Source organism: Cydia pomonella, chromosome 9 (assembly GCF_033807575.1).
Source record: "Cydia pomonella isolate Wapato2018A chromosome 9, ilCydPomo1, whole genome shotgun sequence".
In the NCBI taxonomy this organism is placed as follows: Eukaryota; Metazoa; Arthropoda; class Insecta; order Lepidoptera; family Tortricidae; genus Cydia; species Cydia pomonella.
Genome location: NC_084711.1, coordinates 15,220,302 through 15,246,971, shown reverse-complemented (window position 1 = coordinate 15,246,971; position 26,670 = coordinate 15,220,302). Strand labels below are relative to the sequence as shown.

Here is a 26,670-nt window from a genome sequence, read left to right as displayed (position 1 = left end):
TGTCATATACGAAAGAAAAGTGCCCAGGGTTGGCACCACTAGAGGCCTTAGTATTTTTATTTTTATTTTTTTACTTGGAAATAGTAGGAAATGACTGGAATTAGTATTTATTCCATGTAACTCAGATTCAAGTACAATTATCTAACACGTAAAAATAAGACATTTAGTAAAATAATTTCATTTGTTACGGTTCCTATAGCCTGTCCGTTTTCTAGATCAAGTTCGCCATACATTTACTATGGCGTACTTAATCTTAGAAAAAGTACCCCTAGTGTAAATTTATTCGATATCGTAACGTGACGTACGCGTTTGCGTTAAGTCTCATTGTGCATGGGATTTCGAGTTTCCAAAACGTCCCGCTTGGCGCGCTGTTTCTAAATCCCATACAAAATGAGTCTTAACGCAAACGCGTACGTCAAGTCACGCTATCGAATAAATTTACAGTTGGGGCTCTGTACCCCTAGTGTAAATTTATTCGATAGCGAAACGTAACTAACCTAACCTAACGCAAACGGCGTTAGGTCTTCTTTGTATGGGATTTTGAGTTTCCAAAACGTCCCGCTTGGCGCGCTGTTTCTAAATTCCATACAAAATGAGATTTAAGGCAAACGCGTACGTCACGTCACGCTATCGAATAAATTTACACTAGGGGTTCTGAAAACATTTTATACAGGTAAGTAAGTATGGTTTATGGTTTAATATGTTTATTTCTCAAAATATTTATAATAATCACTTACTGAGAAATACATAGGTATTTTAAGTAAACATTAATAAAACTAAAACGGATAGATATAACAACGCTTCTACTAAGTAGGTACATACTTACGCTGAAATATACTATTTAATAACCTCATTTCATAAAGGATAAACACAAACCCACACGTCACGTCCGTTCTCAGACGCTCAAAAGAATACAAAATAAATACCGACAAGGCAGTGAAATGTTTTCACTTCATCGCCTCTCGACTCGCATCTGATAAGCCCCGAACAAATTTGCCTTCTAAAGATTGCTATGTAAATATTTTCCAGGGAAATTGCTGAGGGCTTAATACGGCGGCGCGTGGAAACGTGTTAACTACGGTCAAACATTTGCAAACGCATTTGCATTTGTGTGTTGGCGTGGCCGAGTCCGATGGACCATCCGGGAATCTCCCAACCACCACCGATACCACCCGGACCGTCGCCGTCGTCAGTGCATAGACCTCGTCGAAATATACCACCGGTCGATCACTACGGTGATCCCCTTTTATATTAGCCACTTACCCATTGTATTAAATAATAAGGGTAAATATGTTTAGTACCTATACATATAGCATAATTTAAGTGTAAGGGTGTGATATATGTATTTAGGGTAGACTCAACTACTGTATGAAAATAACATGTGGGTAATTATGTAAAAACCAGTTCTGGAATAAACGCCGTATGAACAACGCTGTGTTCCGTTTCTTCATCCCTCAGCAACCCCCGTATACTATAATGGCCAAGTCTCAATATATTTATATAAAACATTAAAGAATTTTAATATTGATATGCGTCACTATAAGATGCTGTTAATTATTACGTAACAACTTAATGCTTCGAGTACGGAGATTCCAGACACAATTGATTTTCAATTGTTATGGACCACGATCGTGGTCTTAGAGACTGGACGTATTAAGACAGAAAGTCGCTTAAGTAGAGACTGAATAAATTAATAACCGACTTGGTATTACATGGATCTCACAACTTTTTACAGCAGAACAACTGAGTTGCGAGACTTGGTTTTTTTGACAAGTATTGTTTTTGATGGGATTCTTATATTTTGTAAGGTCAGACAGGAGAACTGCAACTATAGGGTAAATCAGGCAAATGCAACTACTCTAAAATACAAGCAGTCTAGAACTAGAACTACCTATGTCATGGGTGAACTTTTATGACTGGCGAAAGCGTTCCATGAACTCGATTGGGTTTAGCGCTAGGCTCACTTCTTGTATTTTTAGAGTAGAAGTGCATTTGCCTTGACCTTAAGACATGTTTTCGGAAAATAGTTTTTTGCTATTTTTTACCAATGGTATTACCTAGCTTTTAAGTGTACATACTTCATTTTTGGTGTATTTTTAACTATATGATGCACAATAAAGAACATTACTTACTGTACCTATTAGCCTATGTACAAAATAAAATTCACCCAAATTGTATGCTTAACTGTGTGCTTATCTCTATTGCCTCGGTAATGGCATCCTTCGCTTTTTTACTACCTTTACTGCCTCTCAATAACTTGTGAAGGGTGGGTTTTATGGGTACTAAAACCTAGATTTTTCGCAGGTTCTTCATATATGTGTTTTTATACAGACAACATTTCGAGTCCTTTTTTTATTTATTACTCCTAAAAAATAATAATTTCTGTCGGATAGATTATTCTGACAAGTTACATTCAGTACCCCTAGTGTAAATTTATTCGATAGCGAGACATGACGTACGCGTTTGCGTTAATTCTCATGTTGTATGCGATTACGTTACATCTCGCTATCGAATAAATTGACACTAGGAGTTCTCAAATTATTTATACCTAAAACGTCAAAACCAGCCTTTTGAACCTATCACTGCTAAATAAAACTCAGAAACAAATTGACAACATGAAGTTCAAAGTCAGGCTGTGAATGTCATTGTCGCTACCCATATCCGTTTCACTTGAAAGGCCCCTATATCCAAAGTTATGTCTTTGTCCAAAGTTAAGTGTCGCAAAATAAGATACCATTATCTTGTAGCACGGGTTCTGGTAACTAATAGGATGTATTCCCAGTAAATATATGGTCGGATCTAAGTGTAAGGCCACCCTAGTGCGTTGCGTTGCGTTGCGTCGCGTTTTTTCGTCACAGGCATGCGCGCAGCGACGCGACGCAACGCAACACACCATTGTGACCTGAGGGCCTACCGCGAACCACATTCGACGTGTTGCCTCCCTGTCACACTTACTTACGAATTTGCGACAAGAAAGTGCGACACAGAGGCAACACGTCGAACGTGTTTCGATGTAGGCCCTCTGGACCTAAAGAAAGGATTCCATTAATGTGCGGCAATATGCTGAACAAGCATATTCAGTAGAAAATGCTTGTGCCACACAGTGCCGGAAGTGCACACTAGCGGAATTACGCCTTAGGTATAGTCACCATCAGATACCCGCGCAATAAATACATATTACAAATCGGTGTTTGTAAAGAGACTCGCTCAACTAATTTCGCCTTCGTAAAGCGTTGTCACACACTATGTGACATTTGTCATAAGACGTTATTATTTAAAGTTTACATGCCATGAAATCAGAGACATGTCAAACGCTGCATGAAATGCCGTTTAATAAATACCATAATTGATGAACGGTCGTCAGTAATCGCAAATCGTCGTAAACACCCATTGTTTCATTCAAAAACCGATGTGCAATATTTATCATTATCACCGGATTCTGTAGGACTCTGGTCTGGAGTGGCCAGTGCTAATAAAATCGAAACATCTAACTTCTTGATAATAGAGGTTTTGTTCAGATATTTGGAAACATTTCGGCCGCTCCGACATGTGGCAACTGTACCATCGTTACTGCTAACTGACCAATCGTATATCTTACTGCCCCGACATAAGGCCTACAATTGGTCAGTAGCTGTTCGTATACACGAGCCGCCTCTTCTCCTATTGACATCACACTGAAGAGGCTAAAAAATATCCTGTGTTGTATGGTCGAATTTTAAATGTGTATGTACAGTCACCTACAATAAATATTACATGTCATTTTTTGGAAAGCTAGCTGGCTACTTGTAAACCTTACAGCCCTGATATAAGGGCTACAAATGATCAGCTAGTAGATCGTATACGCGAGCCGCCTCTTCTCCCGTTGACGTCACGCTGGAGAGGCTCGAGGGTGCTGCAGCTACAAAGCCGCTATTCAGGTCAATCGATTATGGAACTTTTTAATATTCCAAGTAACTTGGAGATTGAGGGTGAAGTTGGAGTTTTTAGTCCATTTTATTAGGTACTGGCAGTGGTTAGAAGCCTTGGGAATATTTATTTGGTATTTTGAGAGTCATAATTTTGGAAGTAATGTATTCCATAGGCACAAAAAACTCACGATGCTAAAACTTAATTTGCAAGACATAGTATTTAAGGACATTTTATTACTACATGTCTTAATTTTAGTGCTCGTAGTATGTACAACATAAAAATAAGTGATATATCATAACCCTTATTTGCGAGAGTATGTCGCACAAATTTGTTATTATTGACCATCTCTTCAGAATTTTATCATTCTGAGAGAGTGAGCAACTAAGTAACTACACCACAATTGCAGCCTACATGTAGCGCGTAGCGCTTTTGAAATAACCGTAGACTTCCTCGCCAGACTCCACATTCTAAAGCATTTATTTACGAACATTTGCGGTCCCCGCACTCCACACATTACTGATACAACACTCAGTTTTGTCCTACAGACACCCTGTGATTTTCAATTACAAAAAACGCATAAAACTCATATGCAAAATTGTATGTAGATTAGATAAGTGACGCAATAGACATGAGTGGTTAAGCTACTTTCACCCTGAATGAGTTTGACAGCTAAGTATTTATCCATTTCATGAAATATCAGAATACCGTTACCTACATTTTGTAATGTAAAAGAATAGTTTAAGTGCAAAAATACCATATTCTGTCTCTAATTGCCAAAAATAATTAATGTTTTATATTGTTGCACTTAAACAATTTTTTTACATTTCAAATATTGTAAATGATGTGCTGGTATTTCGTAAAGCGGAAAACGATCCATGCAAGAGTCATCGGGCCCAATTTCAGCACCGACGTTAGCTTCGATCGTAGGATCAGACGGCAGGATGGATGTAATAAGCCCTTATTGGTAGGTAAGTAATCAATGGAAACGTCGAATTCAATTGGACAGTAACTCAGGCGTACACTGCAATGCATAAATGCGAAGTGACATCACCACGTTGACCCGCTGCCACAGCGTTCAGTACTATTCTATTGTTTTGCCTATCTGTAGGAACTAACTTGATAAATATATAGTAGTGCAGCTCACAGTTATTTAACAAGTCGCTATTTACGTGTATACCAACCTGACTCAATATAAAACACGGGCTGACTCAGCCGACACGCTACGGAACCCTAATCTCCCTGTAAAGCGTAGACTTATAAGGTTCAATAAGGTGACCCACATAATGGGTCCTACCGTTTACAACAGGTTGCCGAAGACAGTCACCTCGTCACCGTGGCTGCAATCTTTTAAATTTAATTATATTAAAAACCGGCCAAGAGCATGTCGGGCCACGCTCAGTGTAGGGTTCCGTAGTTACTCTTCCGTCACAATAATCTAAACTGGAGCTTAAAGTATAGTAAATTGTTAACCAAGGGATGAAACGGTACCTTTCACCCGAGTTAAACAAATAGGCAAATGTGCATAATCAGTACCTAATTAAAGTAAGTCTTTTTACTATGAAGGGAAAACTTTTTGCGATAACTCAAAAACAGCTAAACTGATCATGTCCGCTATAGTTTTCATTTAATGTCTTTCTTAAGCTCTACTTCCACGATTTTTTTCATATTTTTTGGACCTATGGTTCAAAAGTTAGAGGGGGGGGTTACACATTTTTTTTTTTCTCTCGGAGCGATTATCTCCGAATATATTCACTTTATCAAAAAATGTTTCTTGAAAACCCCTATTAGTTTTGAAAGACCTTTCCAACGATACCCCACACTCTAGGGTTGAAGCGAAAAAAAAATTTCACACCCACTTTACGTGTAGGGGAGGTACCATAACAAATTTAAACTTTTAGATTTTATTGTACGACTTTGTCGGCTTTATTGATTTATATATCCATGCCAAATTTCAGCTTTCTAGCACTAACGACCACGGAGCAAAGCCTCGGACAGACAGACAGACGGACATGGCGAAACTATAAGGGTTCCTAGTTGACTACGGAACCCTAAAAAACATTTATTTCAGAATTATTTTTCCATATTATATTAGTAACTTATTACCTAATATATTACTAAACCTATGTTAATAATTATTTTATAATGTAGTTTGACTATTATGGGCATGTAGGCTACTCCAGTACTGCCAGAAAGCGCCATCTACCCAGTCCGCGACTGTTGCAAGGAGGCTGTTGGCGCTGCCGCGCATACGCCGCACCAGCGACGCCACCCGTTAGACTGAAGGCTTTCACACATTCTACAGCTATGACGAATTTTTGAAAATTGAGCTTTAGTTAAGTGACAGTAGTCTTAATTTTTATTATTGTTATTGATTTTTTTACGAATGTATACTAATATATTCTTACTTATCTCAAATACTTATTGTAATACGTACAGACCTGTCACTGTTTAACAAAACCGATGTTTGACGTGTTTGACAGCTGACAGTGAAAAGACACAGTCTCTTTCTTACTCATTAGACGTGAGCCGAGCGCGCCAGAAAAATTGAGTGAAACACCACTGACCTGAACAAATCGAAAGCAATTGATGCGTTCATGAAAAAAAAAATACTTTTCTTTTTAGAATTTGCTACTGCATTTACTTAGCGGGAAAGAAAAAAGCCAAATTAATAGCGAACTAACTGTGTACTTATCTTCAAACATTAGAAAATAAACTCTCGAATACTCTCGACATCATTTAAGCCTATAAATACGTAGCCCGATTCTCATTTCATACTGTTGATATCGGCGGACACAAATTGAGCAACATGCGAGCTTTTGAAGGTTACAGGCGTATCAAGTAGTGCATTAAGAGCGGTATCTGGCTCTCGTCAACACATCGGTGCATGAATGACATAAGCCTGCATTTTGTAATTAGGGTTGTTACTACTGATGTGCCGCGGAAAGTTAACAAAATTATGGTAAAATTTCGGAAACTTGTCTTATTTTTGTATGTGAATAGATTTTTTTATTTTCACAATGAAGGTTCCCTTTGTTTTCCGTGAAATTTTAGGAGACTATGCGCATCTTGCACATCTGTAGTTATCAACATACACAGGAAATATTTAAGCATCGTTAAACAAAGAAGAAGAAGAAACAAAAGAAGAAGAAGAAAAAGAAGTGTATGAGCACATAAAACAGCTGAAAACCGAAAAAAGCCCAGGTCCAGATGGAATAACATACGAAGCTCTAAAACATGGTGCACCGATTCTGCTTCAACATCTAACACATCTATTCAATATGGTACTTAATTCCGAAACTATACCAGAGCAAAGGTGTACATCCGATATAATATTGCTGTACAAGAAAGGCAATCCCTCAGACATCGGTAACTATAGACCAATCAGCTTACTGGCGAGCATCTACAAACTTTTCTCCTCAATAATGTTAAGGCGAATATCCAAAACAATTGACGACTCCCAACCAAGAGAGCAGGCTAGCTTCAGGGCAGGTTTCAGCACTACAGACCATATACAAGCACTAGAACAGATAATAGAGAAGTATAAAGAGTCCAATAGAGACCTATATCTCGCCTTTATAGATTATAGCAAGGCATTTGATAGCATCAATCACAGCGCAATCTGGAACGCATTGGAACAGCTTAGTGTGGACCCAAAATACATTAATATTATAAAGAATATATACGCGAAAAGCACTAGCCGAGTCAAGCTAGAGTGAAGAGGAAAAGACCGAAGGGAGTGTTTTAAATCGATACAACGTTTTACAGTACATATGACCCTTTAAATTTACACATAATGTGACATAGTTGCATAATGTGCTAATTTACGCACTAGTGCGTACGTTACGTACTATAAAAGTTAACCAATCGTTTAACTGCAACAATAGAAATGAAGTCGATGCCTTGAATAACCAACAAATGGTTATTCATGGCATTGACTTGCACTCACCAAACAATATTTTCATAAGTTATGTGCCAAAATTTACAATGCGTCGTCTTAAAGATCATCTAATATATTGATATCTAGAGTTCGTGTAAGCTAACTTTACACTGCGGTGGCGCTTCCATACTCTGTCGCTTGCCAAGTCGATGTAGAGTCAGCTTGGTCTGACTCTATTTATAACATAGGTCCCCCTTTCGTTTATTTTACTTACTTAAAGTGTTAAAGTGCCCCTAGCTAAATAAATGTTTGAGTTTATAACATACGACTATACTTTTTTTCACAAGTATGGATGGTATCGGGATCAAAAAGACAGAAATTTTCAATATGTTTTTTTGTACCTTCAGTCAAAGTGAAAATATCATTAAATTTTAACTATACGAATAGGTTCTATAAATTTAATAAAGCCTCGAGTACTAATGTTCATATTACAAAATAGTTTGTCCATCTATTCCACCCATGTCACATACTCGTCTCCCGTCATACTCGTCATAATCTACAATAGAACCAGAGCTCATCTAACAGCCTACAGCTGGTTTGCGGGAGTTTCATACAAAAGGATGTTAATTCATGATTTTTATTATTTATTTAAACTTTATTGCACAATATAAAAAATAAAGTACAAATGGCGGACTATGATATAGGAGCCAAACACCGTAAGCGATTGCCGTCGCCCATGGACACCAGAAGGGTTGTAAGTGCGTTACCGACATTTAAAATGGGAGGCGTCTTTCCTTGAAGGTTTGAAGGCCGTTAAGGTCCGGAAATACCAAAGGCGAAGTTCATTCCACAGTTGAGCTCTGCGGGGCAGGAAGTTCTAAAATAGAGGCAGCCCTGCCTGTAATGCGATACAGTCGATTCCAAAGTCATAAATATCAATCAGCGGTCATTAGCTGCATCATGAGACGCGCCCGCGCCGCGCATGAGCACACGGGACCGTTTGCGAAAATGGCGGTTACAGTTGTAGTGAACAATCCTTTGCTATCGTATTTTCTCGCAACTTAAGTCAACCGCAGTGCTTTCTGTACTTTGAGACTGACTGAAATAGCATAACACATTCGTGCGTTTCCGTGAAAATCCGATGGTAAAGGATTATTCACTACATCTGTACAATATTTCAGGGTATCTGACAAGTATACTGACATAAGCAAGTTGCAGAAAGTTTCCTAAAACTACACAGAAAACAAAGAAAACTTTCATTTCGGAAATGCAAAGATTCGATTCACATAATACAAAAATATCCGAAATTTTCTATGAGGAAATATCGCTATTTTGGCAAATTTCCGACGGCAAGTTAAATCAGCATCGTTTTTGACTGTGTGTAAACTGTCGAAATGATTAGCCATTATCGAATTTATATGTGCCACAGACTGTGACCTCAAAATAAAATGGGGTAAATGACAAGTTATTATTAACGGTATCAGTCGATCCGGTTTGTTTTGAGGATCATATGTCTGTTATGGGATCTATTGCATTAAAGCAATACGAAAGTCAGAAATGACAGTCAAAGGCGGACTATCGTATTCAACTGCGAAACGCCCATTACGGTACTTAGAGTAATATGGTACTTTATAAACGGTACCTATAAGAGTTTGGTATGTTATAAAACTTCTACATGACATTTTTAATTTTTCCGGAAATATTTGTCTACCCTGCCGCCTGTTGCTACCTTTCTTTATATTGTAAATCTGTTTTTAAAGCTAAGTGAATCTGCTCCCAGCGAGTTTTGGCTTGTAATTTTTTTTGATGATGAGGCTTTATATTAGTTGCAAGTATGAAAAATATCAGCCTCCCAAATGTTATAGATTTTGGTAAAAAAAAAGTTTTGTTTTTTCTAGCGAGCCGATTTTGACGTGCGTCACATATTATGGCAATTATATGACATCAATTATAGGACACATTGCGATACAAAAAAAATTAAGTACTTTTACGTCAGCGACACCTACAAGTTTTTCACCAAAGCTGGCCCCTTTAATGAGCTACAAAATGAATGTATTTACTTAATTTTATTAGTGGTATAACAGGGTATTTTTTTAATTGAATATATCACTATACATTTTCTTTACCCGCTCGATAAAACTAATCGATTGAATTTTTTTAGAGATACGCGTATGTTTATAATGAACACTGGCCACCTACAAAAAAAAAATGTATTAATTCCTTCTGTACCGGTTAATTACTATTACTTATTACTATTTTTACGAACTTAACTGTTATCTGTTAATTAATTAATGAATGCCTCGAAGGCATAGAATTACTTTTTCGCCACACCAACTGGTAAAAATCTGCGTTTAAGACTGCTCACCAGAAAATAAACTATGAGCGAAAACAATTTACGTGACGTATCTCATTTGTACGTCAGTGGTTAAGGGTTGAATAGGTGGTTATTTAATTAGGTAATTAAGTTGCTTTTTACATGCATATTTCTAAAACGTATTATTTATTTCACTTGTAGGTAGTACACTCTTTTACATCTTAACGTATACATAACCAAAAACAGCATTATACATTTTATCCCTTCAACCACAATCCGTCCATTGTCAAAACATCGCAAAATAAAAGGCTCGCCCAAATCTCGGCACGAAGGATTCCACTCGCAAGCAAAAAATCATATAACTGCGATCTTAGAATACTAATATTTGTCACTGGTCCCGAGGTCACGATACGCTAGTTATTAAAAGTTTAACCAGATTCGTTGGTATATAATCGGAATATAGCGGCAGGCCAGACTGACAAATTATTCCAGATTCCTTTCCCGCCCGCAGGATAACAGAAACTAATAACTTAACATTTTTAAAATTCTCAATTAAACCTCACTTGTCTGGTTGGAACAGACCGGTTAGAGTAGATTTAACTTAAGCTACTATAGAGCCCTTGGCATTTAGTGGCGTTCTTCGTTTAATTTGAGTAGTTTTATTTTAAGTTAAATAAATATACGTAATTCTGTCACCAATAGGGAACTTGCATCTTATCTTTTGCAAATCGCCTTTGATTCGTCTTCTCATGGGAACAATATGGGTCCCAATCCCAACATTAAATATGGATTCCAATATTAAAACAGGGGAGGGAGAGGGAGTTCATTACTAGTAGGCAATACCATAATTATTATACGATTCACTGTGCTGTAATGAATGCTCCGCTGCTCTATAATAACATATACTTATGCTAAACAACAGAATATGGTAGCTATTGAACGGGTACACCCATGAGATATTTGGCCAACAGAACATACGTGTAAATATAAGCAATATGTTTTATTATTAACCTAACATATTTTAAGCAAAAAAAAACATTAACAGCTTTGCAGCTTAGGTACCTAAATATTTTTTGCAACTTCCTCGTGGAAAATTTATTATTTTAGAAGATACCCACATTAATCGTAGGGGCACGATAGACGATTAATCATGACAAGTCTTAAGTCCAAAAGACCAAGATGCCTGATTATGAGTCCTTCGGCCTGATTAATTTGCCACGGCGACTGCAACTTGCAACCTGTCCGGGGAGCCGATAATCTTGTTAAATCTGCACTCAGCAATCAGAAGATTAATTCTATTGAGCGACACATTGGGCTGCATTCTCGAATGTGTATTTAAAGTATAAACAATCTATTGTATCACTTTGCTCTTTCAAAGCGAAACCTTCATGTGTGCGAACGCGACACACTGATACTTTCATCAGATTTTATTATTATGTTTCAAAATGCGCTCTCAGACATATTTTCTCGAATGTATTTTTCACGTAGGTACGTAGGTAAGTGCTTACCTATTACAATGATAATTTTTTTTTTTCGGCCTCGCTAGCGTACCTAGGCCTATCACGGGGACATCCTTTCGGGCGCCCCAGGTATCGCTGGAGTTACGTGGTGGAGGAGGATCTGATTAACAATTGGCGAGAAGAAGCGCAGGACCGAGAAAACTGGCGCTGTCTTGTATCGGAGGCCAAGTCTCATTTTGGGTCTTGAGCCAAAGGAGTAACTAAGGCCCTCAGCACACCGCGCGGAAGCGTAAGAGACGCGTAAGCGTATCGTAATACGCGCGTAGAACGAGAGCCCTACGAGCACGTAAAAGTTCAAAAAAGTCCGCACACAAAGCGTCGTCGTAGCGTAGCGTCTGAGATTTATCTCGTCATGATGACAGGCGTAGCGTAATCAAAATGAAAGAATCAAAACTTCTGACATAATCAAACAATAATAAATCTTCATCTGACAACTGAAGACTGAAGACATCTGACGCCAGTGACGCCATGATTTTAACTAATAGGATTTCACTTATAACACGATTACGCTTACGCGACGCTTACGCTTACGCTCCGTGTTTTGAGGGCCTAAGTTCGCTCTAGCTCTTTCTAGTCTAGTGAACCTACACAAAGGCAATGTAGTTCATATTAAATTGACATATTGTATTCCCGTTTCTGAATACGGCTGTATACCGCGTTTTGTGAGATTAAATCTACAATGTACTCGTACCATGTTAGGTGACAGCGAATATCTTGTAAATTCGCTTTAATATTTTAGTTATCGGCGTCTAAATTACATGTTGATGGGCTTCAATCTGTCATGTTGTTAAAGCAGTTAAAATGAGCTTTATGTGATCGTGATACGGTTTATATTGTTGGTTAGAATTGCATTATAAAAGTTGTATGTGTATTACTGTGTACCTCAATTAGCTGCATGAGAGGTCTTTGACACGATGAAGTGTTTACGTTCAATAAATTTGTTTTTACATAATTTTACCTCATTTTTACATTTTAAGATAGTTAATTGCATAATAAAATAAGCACCACTTTGTAGTAGTCAATCATAGTGAACTATTTATGATAAAAATATAGGCGAAGTAAACAAGTGGTCTTGAAAACATATGGTATCTTATATATAATAAAAACGGCCAAGTGCGAGTCGGACTCGCGCATGAAGGGTTCCGTACCATTTAAGACGTATTAAAAAAAAATCTACTTGCTAGATCTTGTTCAACATTTTACCACTTTGGACACACATTTTACCACTTTGGAACTGTCTCTCGCGCAAACTATTCAGTTTAGAAAAAAATGATGTTAGGAACCTAAATATCATTTTTGAAGACCTATCCATAGATACCCCACACGTATGGGTTTGATGAAAAAAATTTTTTTTTAATTTATTGACGTATTAAAAAAAACTATTCACTAGATCTCGTTCAAACCAATTTTCGGTGGAAGTTTGCATGGTAATATATATCATATATTTTTTTTAGATTTTTCATTCTGTTATTTTAGAAGTTACAGGGGGGGGGACACACATTTTTTCACTTTGGAAGTGTCTCTCGCGCAAACTATTCAGTTTAGAAAAAAATGATATTAGAAACCTAAATATCATTTTTGAAGACCTATCCATAGATACCCCACACGTATGGGTTTGATGAAAAATTTTTTTTTTTTAATTATTATGACGTATTAAAAAAAAACTACTTACTAGATCTCGTTCGAACCAATTTTCGGTGGAAGTTTGCATGGCAATGTATATCATATATTTTTTTTAGATTTTTCATTCTGTTATTTTAGAAGTTACAGGGGGGGGACACACATTTTTTCACTTTGGAAGTGTCTCTCGCGCAAACTATTCAGTTTAGAAAAAAATGATATTAGAAACCTAAATATCATTTTTGAAGACCTATCCATAGATACCCCACACGTATGGGTTTGATGAAAAAATATTTTTTTTAAAATTTTTATGACGTATTAAAAAAAAACTACTTACTAGATCTCGTTCGAACCAATTTTCGGTGGAAGTTTGCATGGCAATGTATATCATATATTTTTTTTAGATTTTTCATTCTGTTATTTTAGAAGTTACGGGGGGGGGGGACACACTTTTTACCACTTTGGAAGTGTCTCTCGCGCAAACTTTTCAGTTTAGAAAAAAAATGATATTAGAAACCTCAATATCATTTTTAAAGACCTATCCATAGATACCCCACACGTATGAGTTTGATGAAAAAAGATTTTTTGAGTTTCAGTTCTAAGTATGGGGAACCCCCAAAATTTATTGTTTTTTTTTCTATTTTTGTGTAAACATCATAATGCGGTTCATAGAATACATCTACTTACCAAGTTTGAACAGTATAGCTTTTATAGTTTCGGAAAAAAGTGGCTGTGACAGAATCGGACAGACAGACGGACATGACGAATCTATAAGGGTTCCGTTTTTTGCCATTTGGCTACGGAACCCTAAAAATGATGTAGATATTTTTAAGCAAGGTCCAAATGTTCGTATTAAGACAACTATTATTAAACGTAAATAATAATCTTAGCAAACTTTTGACACAACTCTATAGCTTCCTTACTTAGGTTAAATATACTGTTTTAGAAAATACGGTTTTATTTACTTGAAAATATAGCTTTAAAATGCAAATTCTCGGACGTTAACATTTAATCGTTTTAATATCACAACAAGATATATAGATCTATTAATATAACAGAGCATAAAAGCGAAAATACAAGCAATATTTATATCCGCACGAATTGGCTAAAAGGGAAGTCTATCCTAGATTTTCCTCCAAAGCGTTTCAACATTTTGAACATAGCACGCGTCCAGCAAGGTGGGTGCGGAGAAAGCGGGGGGCAAGGGCAGACGCCGAGGGGGGAAAGGAGAGTGCGGCGAGTGCACTAGTGCAACATCCCAAGGTCACCCGGTACCACGGCATCGAGAGGAAAACCGATAGTTTTAGGTACGATTCTGTTTTGGCTGGCTGGTCCTTCAAGGGGGGAAATAATAATAATTTCAACCTGTGGTTTCATATATTTTTTGTGCCTTGCACGAAAATCTTCAAAACACCTTATGGAAGTAGGTACTTACTTACAGAAATGGAATTCATTCATAAAGTAGATATGCACTTTTGCAGCTATGCGATTCGATTCGATTACTTTTCATAAATTATACATATATGTCATAATTATGACTTTCCTAACTAGGTTCTCATGTATGACTTGATTTATGGTTAATCCCTTTTGAGGCATTAAAGGAGGATTATTTGATGGGAAATACCTACGATAGACAACTTATAAAATAAAAATAATCGAATAAGCTTAATTAAGCAGTTTAGTATATTATGTAATAAATATTACTATAATGTCTCACATTTATGAAACTTTAAGTTACATGCACATAACCGTGAATGCCTGGGTAGGGGGTTGGAATGGGCGAGCAGCGCGCAATAAACATGTCGCCCGGGCTGCTTTAACGTAGCTCGTCCGCACCCCGATACTATACGAAATACAAATATTTTTCATACTACAACAAAAAACTTAGGTACTTCTGGCAGTATGCTAAAATTTGTCAAAAAAAAATACTACGTCGATGCAAACAAGCATACGGCCCGCCTGGTGATAAGCGGTTATTAGTAAAAAAAAAATTATTTATTTCATCAAAGACCTTTCCAACGATACCCCACACCGTAGGGTTGAAGCAAAAAAAAAAACACCCCCAATTTACGTGTAGGAGAGGTACCCTAAAAAAAAATTTTTAGATTTTATTGTACGACTTTGTCGGCTTTATTCCCATGCCAAATTTCAGCTTTCTAGCACTAACGACCACGGAGCAAAGCCTCGGGCAGACAGACAGACAGACAGATAGACGGACATGGCGAAACTATAAGGGTTCCTAGTTGACTACGGAACCCTAAAAACGGAATAAAATAAATATTTAAGGGGGGCTCCCATACAACAAACATTTTTTTTGCCGTTTTTATAAATAATGGTACGGAACCCTTCGTGCGCGAGTCCGACTCGCACTTGCCCGGTTTTTGTTATACATTCTTACTCAATCGACGAAGAAGGGAAGATTGTGTATGAATATATATTTATTTTTGGTACACCCTAAACGGCTTTAAGGACGAACTATCAGTAACAGCCTTAGGCTGCTTTTCCACCAAGCCAGAGATGAGCGAAGATGTCTGGAGACCTGCGGGAATCAACTAATATCATTGGTTATCTTCTTAGCTCCGCTAGATTGAAACCAATGCTATGGATTTACTCTAGCACGTCTCCTCTAATTCCCGCCTCGCCGCGCCGCCTAGATAACAACATACTTATATACATAGAAAACACCCATGACTCAGGAATAAATATCAGTGTTTATCACAGAAATAAATGCCCTAACCGGGATTCGAACCCAGGACCATCGGCTTCACAGGCAGGGTTATTATTATTACCCACTAGGCCGGACCGGATTTTTATTTATTTTATGGATTGTACCTATTTAAGTATTTTTATATTGTGTATATATCGTTGTCTTAGTACCCACAACACAAGCCTTCTTGAGCTTACTGTGGGACTTAGTCAATCTGTGTAAAAATGTCCTATATTTATATATTCATTAATGTTTGTGAGTTGTTTGTTCTTTTAATGTCTTGTAATTTGCTTTAAAAGCACGCCCACGTGCAAATGTAGATGTAGGTGCGTAAAATTTTCCAAAGTTTACGGCAGCCATTGTGATTCAAGTCACGTCTTTGGAATAGTACGTATCGGCTGATGAATATTCTAATGACAATGTGTCACTTTGCGGCGACTCCTGAAATCTTGCCACGATCACACGACATAAGCATAAAGAAAGCGACTAGGTTTTTTTTTGGACTCTGTAGTCAAAATGGCAAAAAACCCTAATAGTTTCGTGATGTCCGTCCGTGTGTCTGTATGTGACAGCCATTTTATATAAAACCAAAAGCTATATTTTAATATTTATTTTTGGAAAATAGGTTTATTTTGTGAGCTTAGCTTACCTGTAGAAGTAAAAATTTTGGGGAGGTTTTCCATACATGTAGGTTTATATGAATGGTTTTAGATCAAACGAATACTTTTGAAAAAAAGGTGTCCCGTCCCCTCTAATTATTGAACCGGGCGTACCAAAGTTTTGAAAGAATTAAGAAAATATAGATAATTATTTATTTCCATGACTATTTTTTTAACATGATCGCTTGAACCATGAATTGTTTTTTTTCTAAATGCTTCTCTTTTTATTTAAAGGACGTAAGTATTGCTTGTATGACTTTGTAATATCCTATTAAGGTACGAACTCCATTGCGAGAGGCCTGCAACGCAGTTAGCCAGTATTTTCTAAATAATCTAAATCAATAACTGCATAATACGCAGTTACAGTTACGCCACGTTTTGCTTAATGTTTACGAAATTCTAGTGAACTTAAAGTTGAAATATTCTAATGGACAACATATCACTCTGCGGTGACCATCCTGAAACCTTTTCACGATAATTAATACTTACTTTAATGAATCTACGTATATTTAGAAAATTTTATTAACTAGTGCAAACATTTTTGGGCCACTAGATTTTGGTCATCGCCTAGTTATGCTATGCAAAATGTTTCCAAAAGTTACTATTTATAGTATATTAATTTATCATTCTAGGATAACTTAAAAAGTATCCAGTTTATATACCTTCCTGTATTAGCGCGTTAATAGAATTGAAATAATTAACATTTAGAGCCGTTCACAAAAAGAAACAAATAAATTATCTATTCCTTTTTAGACTAAATACATGGTAGTACGAGTAAATATGTATATTAAAATATTGTATTGTACTAAGTTCTACATATATATCTAAGATTACCTATTCCTATGCACAAGTATGAAGCTCTTTACTATTACTTGGCACCACTGCAAACTACGTCACATTGCAACGTGAACACCCTTTCCATAAATATAAAGCATGGCTAGGGCTACGACTACGGCCGACAAACTCCGACCTCGTAGCGGTTCACGGCTACGCGTCGCTACGCCTTTCCCCTTATCAATTATGCTTGTTTGTTACCGCATTATTTTATCTAAGGCTATATTATCTAATATCCGATTGCGTGAGTTCAAGGTTGGTCGATTTCGTGTGACGCATCGCGCGTCGTCCGCGACTCGCCCCGTACATTCATTCTCACCCTTATTCAATCACAGAAGCATTCGATTCAAAGTAACCAGTGTAACTGCAACTTCGAGATCTGCATAGTTGTATAGTCTTAAGTAAAACTTAGACTGGTGGTTTAAGTCGAGCGCACGGTAGGGGACTGAAATTTGCCTGCGCTTTTATCAATACGGGCCGCCGGTAGCGCCGCCTAGCGGCTGCCGCCAGTACCGCCTCGGCTTCGAGTGCGCACACTCAATGCCCTACGTCGCCGCACTATCCACTCCTTCTCCTTCAAAACAATAAGGGAAACTGATTTAATTTTACGCGAACGCATCCTTGCGATACGTCAAAAACGCGCGAGTTTGTAACCGGAAACGAAGTCGTAACGTGCACCGTGTGTCAATAATAGAACACTTCTCCCCCGCCTATGGTCTTTATTTGTTGTTGTTTTATTTCGTTACATTGATTTTATCATAAAAGTGTAGTTTAACCCCCAAGGAGACGTTCTGGCAATATCGAAACGGTAAGTTTGTAGCGTGGAGATCGATTTTCGGCTTGTTTATATGCACACCGGTTTGCATTTGTGTTAGATAATGCGTGTTACTTTCGCCTGTTAGCGAGCTCAGGAATGAGGTTACAATCTTTAAATAAACCAAGATTTTTAACAAATCTATTTTAGCGACGAAAATAAACAAAGTTAGGCGCTGCTTGGAATGTAAATATATGCCCGTAGAGTTTGATTTGCCTTAATTTGTAGCCAGACCCTTTTAGAATGTCATAATTTGCTTAAGAGTGAGAGAGATCTTAATAAGATTGAGAGTCATTGCAGTAGTGTGTGTAAACGTGTTTAGATATATTGTGACTACCTATTTGTTATTGTCATTTAAGATACCATATGTGAATGCACCATAGACATATGACTGTTTCCAATTAATACAGATAGGTATATCAAAAATATCGTATAGGATTCTGATATTACAATGATTGATAATTTCCATTTCAATTCATTACTGCGTAAGCAGATTATCATTTATTTTAAAATTGGGCTTATTACACATTACACGTTTATCTCATAAGAATTAAACCTTATTTTATTTATTACTTGCATTTTTTTCGCGTTAAAGGGAGTTTTCAGAAAAAGGTGTACCCAACGGCCCGATTCGAAAAATGAGATACGATAACGATAAGTTCTGGTTTAGATAAGTTCTCATTTAGACATCGTTTGTATGTCGTATAATTGTCAGAAGCAGCTCGACCGGGTCGGGCAACCAACGTCACTTTGACGTTAGAAATATCGTAGATAGATCTTATTGGGATCACAGCGGAATCAATATAAACATCAATTTTGACATGTCGTTTAGTTATCGATCTTTTAAAGATCTTTCCAAGATCTTAAATGTGTCTTAATCATTCTTCGAATCGGGCCGCAACTAGCGTGAGTAGTTAAGAAAAGTTAATCGCTGTCAGTTTTGTGATGAATATTAAACATGAAATCTTTATAGGAATCAACTGTATGCTTTTTTTCGCATTGTAATATCGCTTATAGATTATGAAATGAATGAACCAAGTTTTTATTGAAATTTCATGCTGAATTATCGTCACAAAACTCACAGTGATTAACTTTTCTTAACAGCTCACGCTAATTGAGTACACTATACTACTACTATTGGTAGGTGCGTAATTATTCAATATTCAATATTCAATGCATTTATTTGTCGAAAAGCAGGTAGTGTTACAAACAGATGTTACATACAGATAATTAAGTGCTCCACTTTTGGCCATATTATGAGGCATACAAATATTGAACGTGAGTGGCGGTGTAGCTATGTAGGTATTTGTCATCATCGAAATAATAAATTTCAACTATTTACATACACATGCTTATCAATTAATGTAAAAATTCTAATTTTTAAATGTCAAATTATTTAATTGTAATGACCGTGTAATCTATAATTTATTCGTGCACTACCTGTTTCTGAAGTTTTCTCTTCTTTATATCCTGCTACCCTAAGGTTGTCTGAAAGAGATCGCACACAGCGATAAGAGATTGTAAATCTGTTATTGAATTTTTCTTTTGTGGTGCAATAAAATGTATTTACTTACTTACTTACTTACTTACTATTTTTTTTAAAAGCGCTGGTGGCCTAGCGGTAAGAGCGTGCGACTTGCAATCCGGAGGTCGCGGGTTCAAACCCTGGCACGTACTAATGAGTTTTTCGGAACTTACGTACGAAATATCATTTGATATTTACCAGTCGTTTTTCGGTGAAGGAAAACATCGTGAGGAAACCGGACTAATCCCAACAAGGCCTAGTTTACCCCTCTGGGTTGGAAGGTCAGATGGCAGTCGCTTTCGTAAAAACTAGTGCCTATGCCAAATCTTGGGATTAGTTGTCAAGCGGACCCCAGGCTCCCATGAGCCGTGGCAAAATGCCGGGACAACGCGAGGAAGAAGAAGACTTACTTACTATTTTCTGAAAACTTCCTAAAACCAAAGACCGCATGCGATTAGTTGATTGCTTATAGCTACAACTACAACATTAGTGAGGTGCCGGGAAATAGGTTGGCCGATTGTTTATTCATGCCAAACAAGCGCTAGTTCCGAACTAAATATGACGAAGCAATTCCATTCGGATATATTCACGAATAACAATGTTCCCAACATTGTAGATAATGACAGCTAGCTATAACACTGCATAACCTCATTATGAATGGTATTCATTCATAAAGTGGCCATGCACTTTTGCAGCGGCGTGTACAATATGTGATACAACTGATAACCGAAGAATGTTAGCATTTCAAATAATTAAAAACTTTGTAAATACTTGTGTTCCGGTGTGGTTTTTGATTAAACATACGCCGTTTTAGTAGTAGGTACTCGATTATACTGACAAAATCTGCAATATAATTTTTTCTGCATAGAAAACTTTGATATCTAATCAAAAAACGTTCTAATGAACAAGGCGGCAAATTAAAAAAAAATTGCCGCAAAGTGACTTTCCCGCAAATTTAAATTTCACGCCTTTTTCTACTGACAAGTTGGGTGTGTTTCATTATAGTTGACCAATTAAAAAAATATTAAGTTATACTTATTGTCTTTGATTTGATTAAGCAGTGTTTGCATGATCATACACGACGGTATTGTAAGAACGAGACATGTCAGTTCGTTTAACTGTCTATTTCACTTTATCCTATAGCTTGAAATTATAGCTGACCAGGTCGTGTATACGTGGCCCGCGGCTATAATAATTAGCTGTTTGAATTTTCCTTAATGGATACATTTTTTAAAAAAACAATACAGTAATTAACTTCCCGTCCGCTAAAACAGGACAATAATGGTATGTTTTTTTTTAAATTTGAGTTTGACATAATGAAGAACTATATTTTCGACAATAAGGTGAACATTTCCGAGCATATTGGAGAAAATAAATATACTTTCCGTGGGCGGATCCGTCCACGTCAAGAATAGCACTTTATCTCCTTCAAAACATTATTAAAAGCCAATCATGAAGCAAAGAAAATCTCAAAGCGACAACAATACGCCGCCAGTAGCGTTGTTGCCGGCGACAGTTATCGACATTTATGGCTTCATCGCGTATTGCCGACTACGGCTTTCATTCTGACCGTTTAGCGAGCACTTGCTTCACGCGGCAATATTAAGCAAATGAGGCAAACGAAGGTACAGGTTGTTAGAACTACGTGCATGCTATTTACAGTTCAGGTAAGAATTTGCAACATTTATTAATGATTTTGAGGTGGTCTTGAAGAGATCGCTCTTTAGCGATAAGACCGCCTTTTGTCACCTCTGTCTTCATTAAAATAAACATTTTGTAATTGTAATATGTAATAAACTACTTTATGCGATTACAAATTACATTTACTCAAAAAAAATTTTTTCGATCATCTTTTGTTTCCCAAATCAGGTTAAAAAAAATGAACAAGTTTTAAGTTGATATGAAAATTTTAGAGCAAAAACGAGTTTTTTTTAGGTGGTCAGGTCCATAAAGCGGCACCCGAGCATTTTTATAAATTTATATGGCTTAAGTAAACTCAATCTTATTCCCTCCAGGCCGTGGGTGGTTATTACTTTTGTTTACTGGGACTACTGGGAGAGTACTAAACTACTAAATTTGCTCATCTTTGCCTATCAAGAAGTAATTAAATAATCTTGATTATAAATTAATGTAATTTCGATTACAAATTACAAAGTAATCTCAGTTGCAAGTAGTTGTAATGTAACTACATGTAACCAACTACAAATAATTTTACTACATGTAATCCAATTTGTAGTTAAAATTACACAAGTAATTGATTACGTGGGAGAGTATTTAAAAATAAACAATAAGAAATAAATCAATGGTAACTATCAAAAATCATATATAAGTAATTAATATAAAAAAAAATTAATAAATAATTATTAAATTAAATATAATAATAATAAAATATCAAATGTTAGCTTTTAATCTTATGTCTTGAGCATAAGTATCAAAATGCGTTTATTTTAATTTAATGTACCTCCTAGTTTTAGTTTAGTTTTAGGAAATGCTTTGCCCTAACAGGGTTCATGTGTGAACTTACCCTAATGTAATACCTGTTATGTACCACATGATTAATATGCAATAAATGAATTATGAATTACGCCCAACACTGCTGGATTGCAGTATCTGAAAGCGACGTACACCTGTGGCCCTAGTGAAAAAGGGTCCAAGTCTCGCGCAGCTTAGATGTAAAAGGGCATAAGTGTTACGTGGAAATTACACCCATTTAGATAAATAAATAAAACCCTTTTAGACCTGCGCTGTCCGGTGGCATGGTATGGTAAATTTTACCATACCATGCCATGTCGTGTGATTAGCGCGTCCATTTTACTCTGGTTACGCGTGCGACGATTACTCGACCATGTATATTCGAGCATCGATACTTTATGGCATAGGTATTTTCTATTGATATTCATCGCAGTCTATTCATTGGTGGCGCTTTATTTACTCAATAGGTAGAGTCTGCTTTCATCGAGATTAAAGGAGTATATAAATATGGATGGATATAAAGTTCCTTTTATAAGAAAGTGGTTTCTGTTGGCATTGTTCGCTTGAATTAACTTCTTTATATTTTTGAGATAAAAACGAAAATAACTTATAAGATATATTATGGGTTATATTGGGTTTAATTTGTTAGTACAGTCGGTTTGAGTACAGTTTGAGTTCGCAATGGATCAAGGTGAAGAAACGTATACATATTTATGAACTGACTTTCAACTTTAAATGTTCGAATTTGGCAATATATTTTCATTCTTATCTTTCGTCTGTTTTTGCGTCATGGAGCAAAAATAATCCAATAACACAAATTTTCTTATATTAATATCAGTGACGTATAACGTCTGGGACTTTTAGCCAGTAGATAAATAGGTAATAGTATACCCTTAATATCATGTAAGCACATACCTATAGGTCATATTCAGGTAAACGCTTTGAACCGATAAAATCAAATTCCACCGTAAGTCCCTTGACTAAAATTTCGTCACGAATGGTTCATAGCTTTTCAAAGCATAATTAAGGGCTCCTAAAGGTTCACGTAGGGCTCATAAACTCAATAACTGACCTAAATCCAGTAATCGACCGTCATTAAGGCTTTACGAGACGTAACGAAGCGGCTAATGAAAACAGAAATACCTAAAGCTCTTAATATCTATCCACGAGGCAGCTCTAACGAGAGGACTGGTTTAGAATATTTTTATCAACTTCAAATATATCACACGTTTGACATCACTTTGTTATGTCACAACTATTACTCGCTGATTTTGCTTACCCAATTATTCAATTCCTTTTGCATGCCCTTATTGTTGGCGAGATGTGTATACTTTCTTACCTTGTGTAATAGTAGTTTATGTAAATGCTACATAATAAAAGGCATTAAAATAGTGAATTTAAGAAACGAACGAAGTGAGTTCCTTAAAAGGACCACACGAGTGTTTCAATGCCTAATGTAATGCCTATGTACAGTTACATACACATATTACCTATAAACTTTGTATGATATAATTGTATGCAATTGACATTTCATTTCGAATAAAACGTCATCTCGACTGATATTAGAATAGAGGAGAGAGAATTTTTTTTCAGAGATGTTCGAAATTTGAATGTCATTACCAAATCGATTTTGATATAATAATGAAGCAATTACAACATTTTCACAGATAATTTTTTATTAAACTTAGCTGTTTACCGTAATGTCGGCTAATATTTACGGTTTTTGAAGGCATCATAGAGAGTTTATAATATCTATGTAGATGAAATTGTATAACACCTTATGTAACCATGTCTCTGCATAATAAATAATTTCAATTTCATTATGCACCTGCGGTGAGGAGTGGGCATACGGATGCACTCGCCGCTTTTGTGGCCCAATAAAATGCGCATCCTACGGCAAAGTACACGTTCTTTTGTAATGCCGGTTCAAGCTGGCGAAAATCGGCTTCGTGGGCTAATATTTTATTTGTATGTTTGTTTATACCGGGTGTAGCCTATAACAGGAGCAATATTTTAAACTGTAGGCCGTACTCCTCAAACTGACGAACTTTGTTCAATAACTTTTAAAAATAGGTTGGTATGGTAAAATCTAAGACGCAATGTATTGCAAATTTTGTTATGATTAAAGCGTGAGAATAATGTCAATCATTAGCGTTTATTGAAGATATTTTTTTTGTTTTAAAAATAGTGTAAAGTATCAATATTTTTTAAAAGCTGTTAAACAAAAGATCATATTGTTTGAGGAGTGCAATATATGTTTTAATTATTTGCTCGCGTTACAAGCCACACCCGGTAAACCTGAAAGAATGTTCTCATAAATAGCTCTTAAAATTACAGTAATAATTACAAGAAGACCTATATTTTTCAAGTATAAACTTTTTACACGTTTCAATTAAATTCTAGGAATTATCACAATCAACGCCCATAAAGTGAAGTTTTAGCGAAGCAGGAAAAATGTATGTGGACAGTAAAGTCATTTCCTTCCAAAAAAATTTTTACGCATGCATAAGAAAGTTCGAACGGTTTTTAACTCTATGCTAAAAATACACCATTGAATATCGTGGGAAAGTATGTCAAGTTCAGGGCTACCAATGCACCAATTGTGCTCTATGCAAGCTTTCATCCACAATCAGGGGTGGGCAAAACCGGTTCCAGTGTGAATTGGACCGCAAATTACTATATTTTTGTAGTAATTTATTTATGAATGGGAGTCTAGTTATGCAAAAGTAGAACATTTTAGGGCTAGTTCTTTGTTGGAGGATGTATTGTGTACTAGTACTAGCGCACCCTTTTTCTACTTAAAACAAGTTTTGACAACTAGTTACTTAAGAAAATACTTGTCTATATACTTCCTATAATTGGTGTTGAACTTTTATATAGAATTATGTTTCCATTCATATGAATAAAAAAGTTCTGAATAACGATACAGTCTATAACTGCTGCTGCTGCTGCGATCCCCGGGCTGGCTCTTATCTGAGGCCCTACCGCCAACAACGTTCGACATGTTGCCTCACTGTCGGACTTGTAAATTCATAGGTAAGTGTGACAGCGAGGCAACACGTAGAATGTGGCTCGTGGAATGCCCTCTGGTCCAACAAATATCTTTGGATTTTCAGCATACGCAGCTAGCACACGAGTATTTGGGATATTTGGGCCAGACAGGGAACAGTTAGGGGCTTCATTGTTAGAATAGCATTTTTTTTTTTTTTTTTTGACGAAGCATGTTATGGATATTATTTTTGTATGTAGCAAGAATGACGAAGCCTGCACTGTGGATTGATACTTTATGTCATTTGGATTATTTGTCATGTAAATGTTAAAGGTTTTCAGTATCTATACCTAAGTATGGGAATGAGTTTGGCTAGGCAACAGCGCACGAACCAAAACAAACAGTAATACCTACTAAAATATAAAATTGCTGTCAAAAATTATGTGTGTCTGTTAAACAAAATAGTGACTGTTTTAAAACATACAAGGCTTGCATCTCGTGTAGTCATAATCATAACCATAACTTTTGCAGACATTACAAATACATACTCAACTCGACTCAACTAAAATATCTCGGCAATAATTCTCAACCAACGTGTCCACAAAAGAAAATATTTACCGTGGCTTTTTACAAAATAAGTTTCACGGCACCTGCCAGCACCATAAAGCTTTTATTGAGCTTTTCACCTTGTATCTTAATGCGTATCGGACTCTCAAAATAAATAAGACTCTCAGTATTAGGGCACCTCTTAATTGTTCATAAAAGTTTGTTTACAGCTTGCCACTTCGAAGATTTGAAGGATAAGTTTTAAAAATAAAAAGTAGCTGTAGCTTAATCGGACAGACCCGTCTGTCTGTCATGACATGACGAATCTATAAGGGTTCCGTTTTTTTCCATTTGGCTACGGAACCCTAAAAAACGGCGTCTTTTAATTATGAATTGACGTAGTTAATAGAAGCAAGTTAAATTAAATTATTTTAGATTATAAAAACAATAATGGACGAAGATCGTATATAGTATTATTACTAAATAAAAATATACAGAAAGTTAATAGTACAAGACGCATGTAATTTTGCTGCTCAACATTGGTTGTAAGTAGAAGCAAACCTTATAAATAATATACAGGGTGGGCATACACTTTGTTTTAAAATTTTAACGATATTAAGTGCAAAAATATTAAATATTTTTCCATAAATATATTATTCAGGGTTGGCAATTGTATACGGAGATTATTTTTGCCAAATGTCTACCTCTAGCAGCACGATTTTTTTTCTCAAACGTTTGTGTTGTTTAAAACACGTTTGCTCGATGAATTTCGAGTAACAGTGACAGTGATTGGCGCCCAATATCCTCAAATTTTGCAGCTCCCGACTTATTTCTGTGAGGCTATATAAAATAATGTGTCTATGTTACCAAGCTAATTAAATTTA

At 36.3% G+C, this 26,670-nt stretch overlaps 2 protein-coding genes across 2 annotated transcripts in view; one reads left to right on the top strand and one right to left on the bottom strand.

Annotated features, from left to right (window-relative positions):
- The window catches only part of LOC133521466 (uncharacterized), a 520,259-nt gene that overhangs the window by 459,054 nt on the left and 34,535 nt on the right, over positions 1-26,670 (bottom strand). The gene's annotated exons all lie outside the window — the stretch shown is intronic.
- Positions 17,860-26,670, top strand: part of LOC133521460 (ecdysone receptor) — a 378,815-nt gene continuing 370,004 nt past the window's right edge. The window contains exon 1 of the mRNA XM_061856429.1: positions 17,860-18,248. The gene's annotated coding sequence lies outside the window, so the exon portion shown is untranslated. The remainder of the gene's footprint in view (positions 18,249-26,670) is intronic.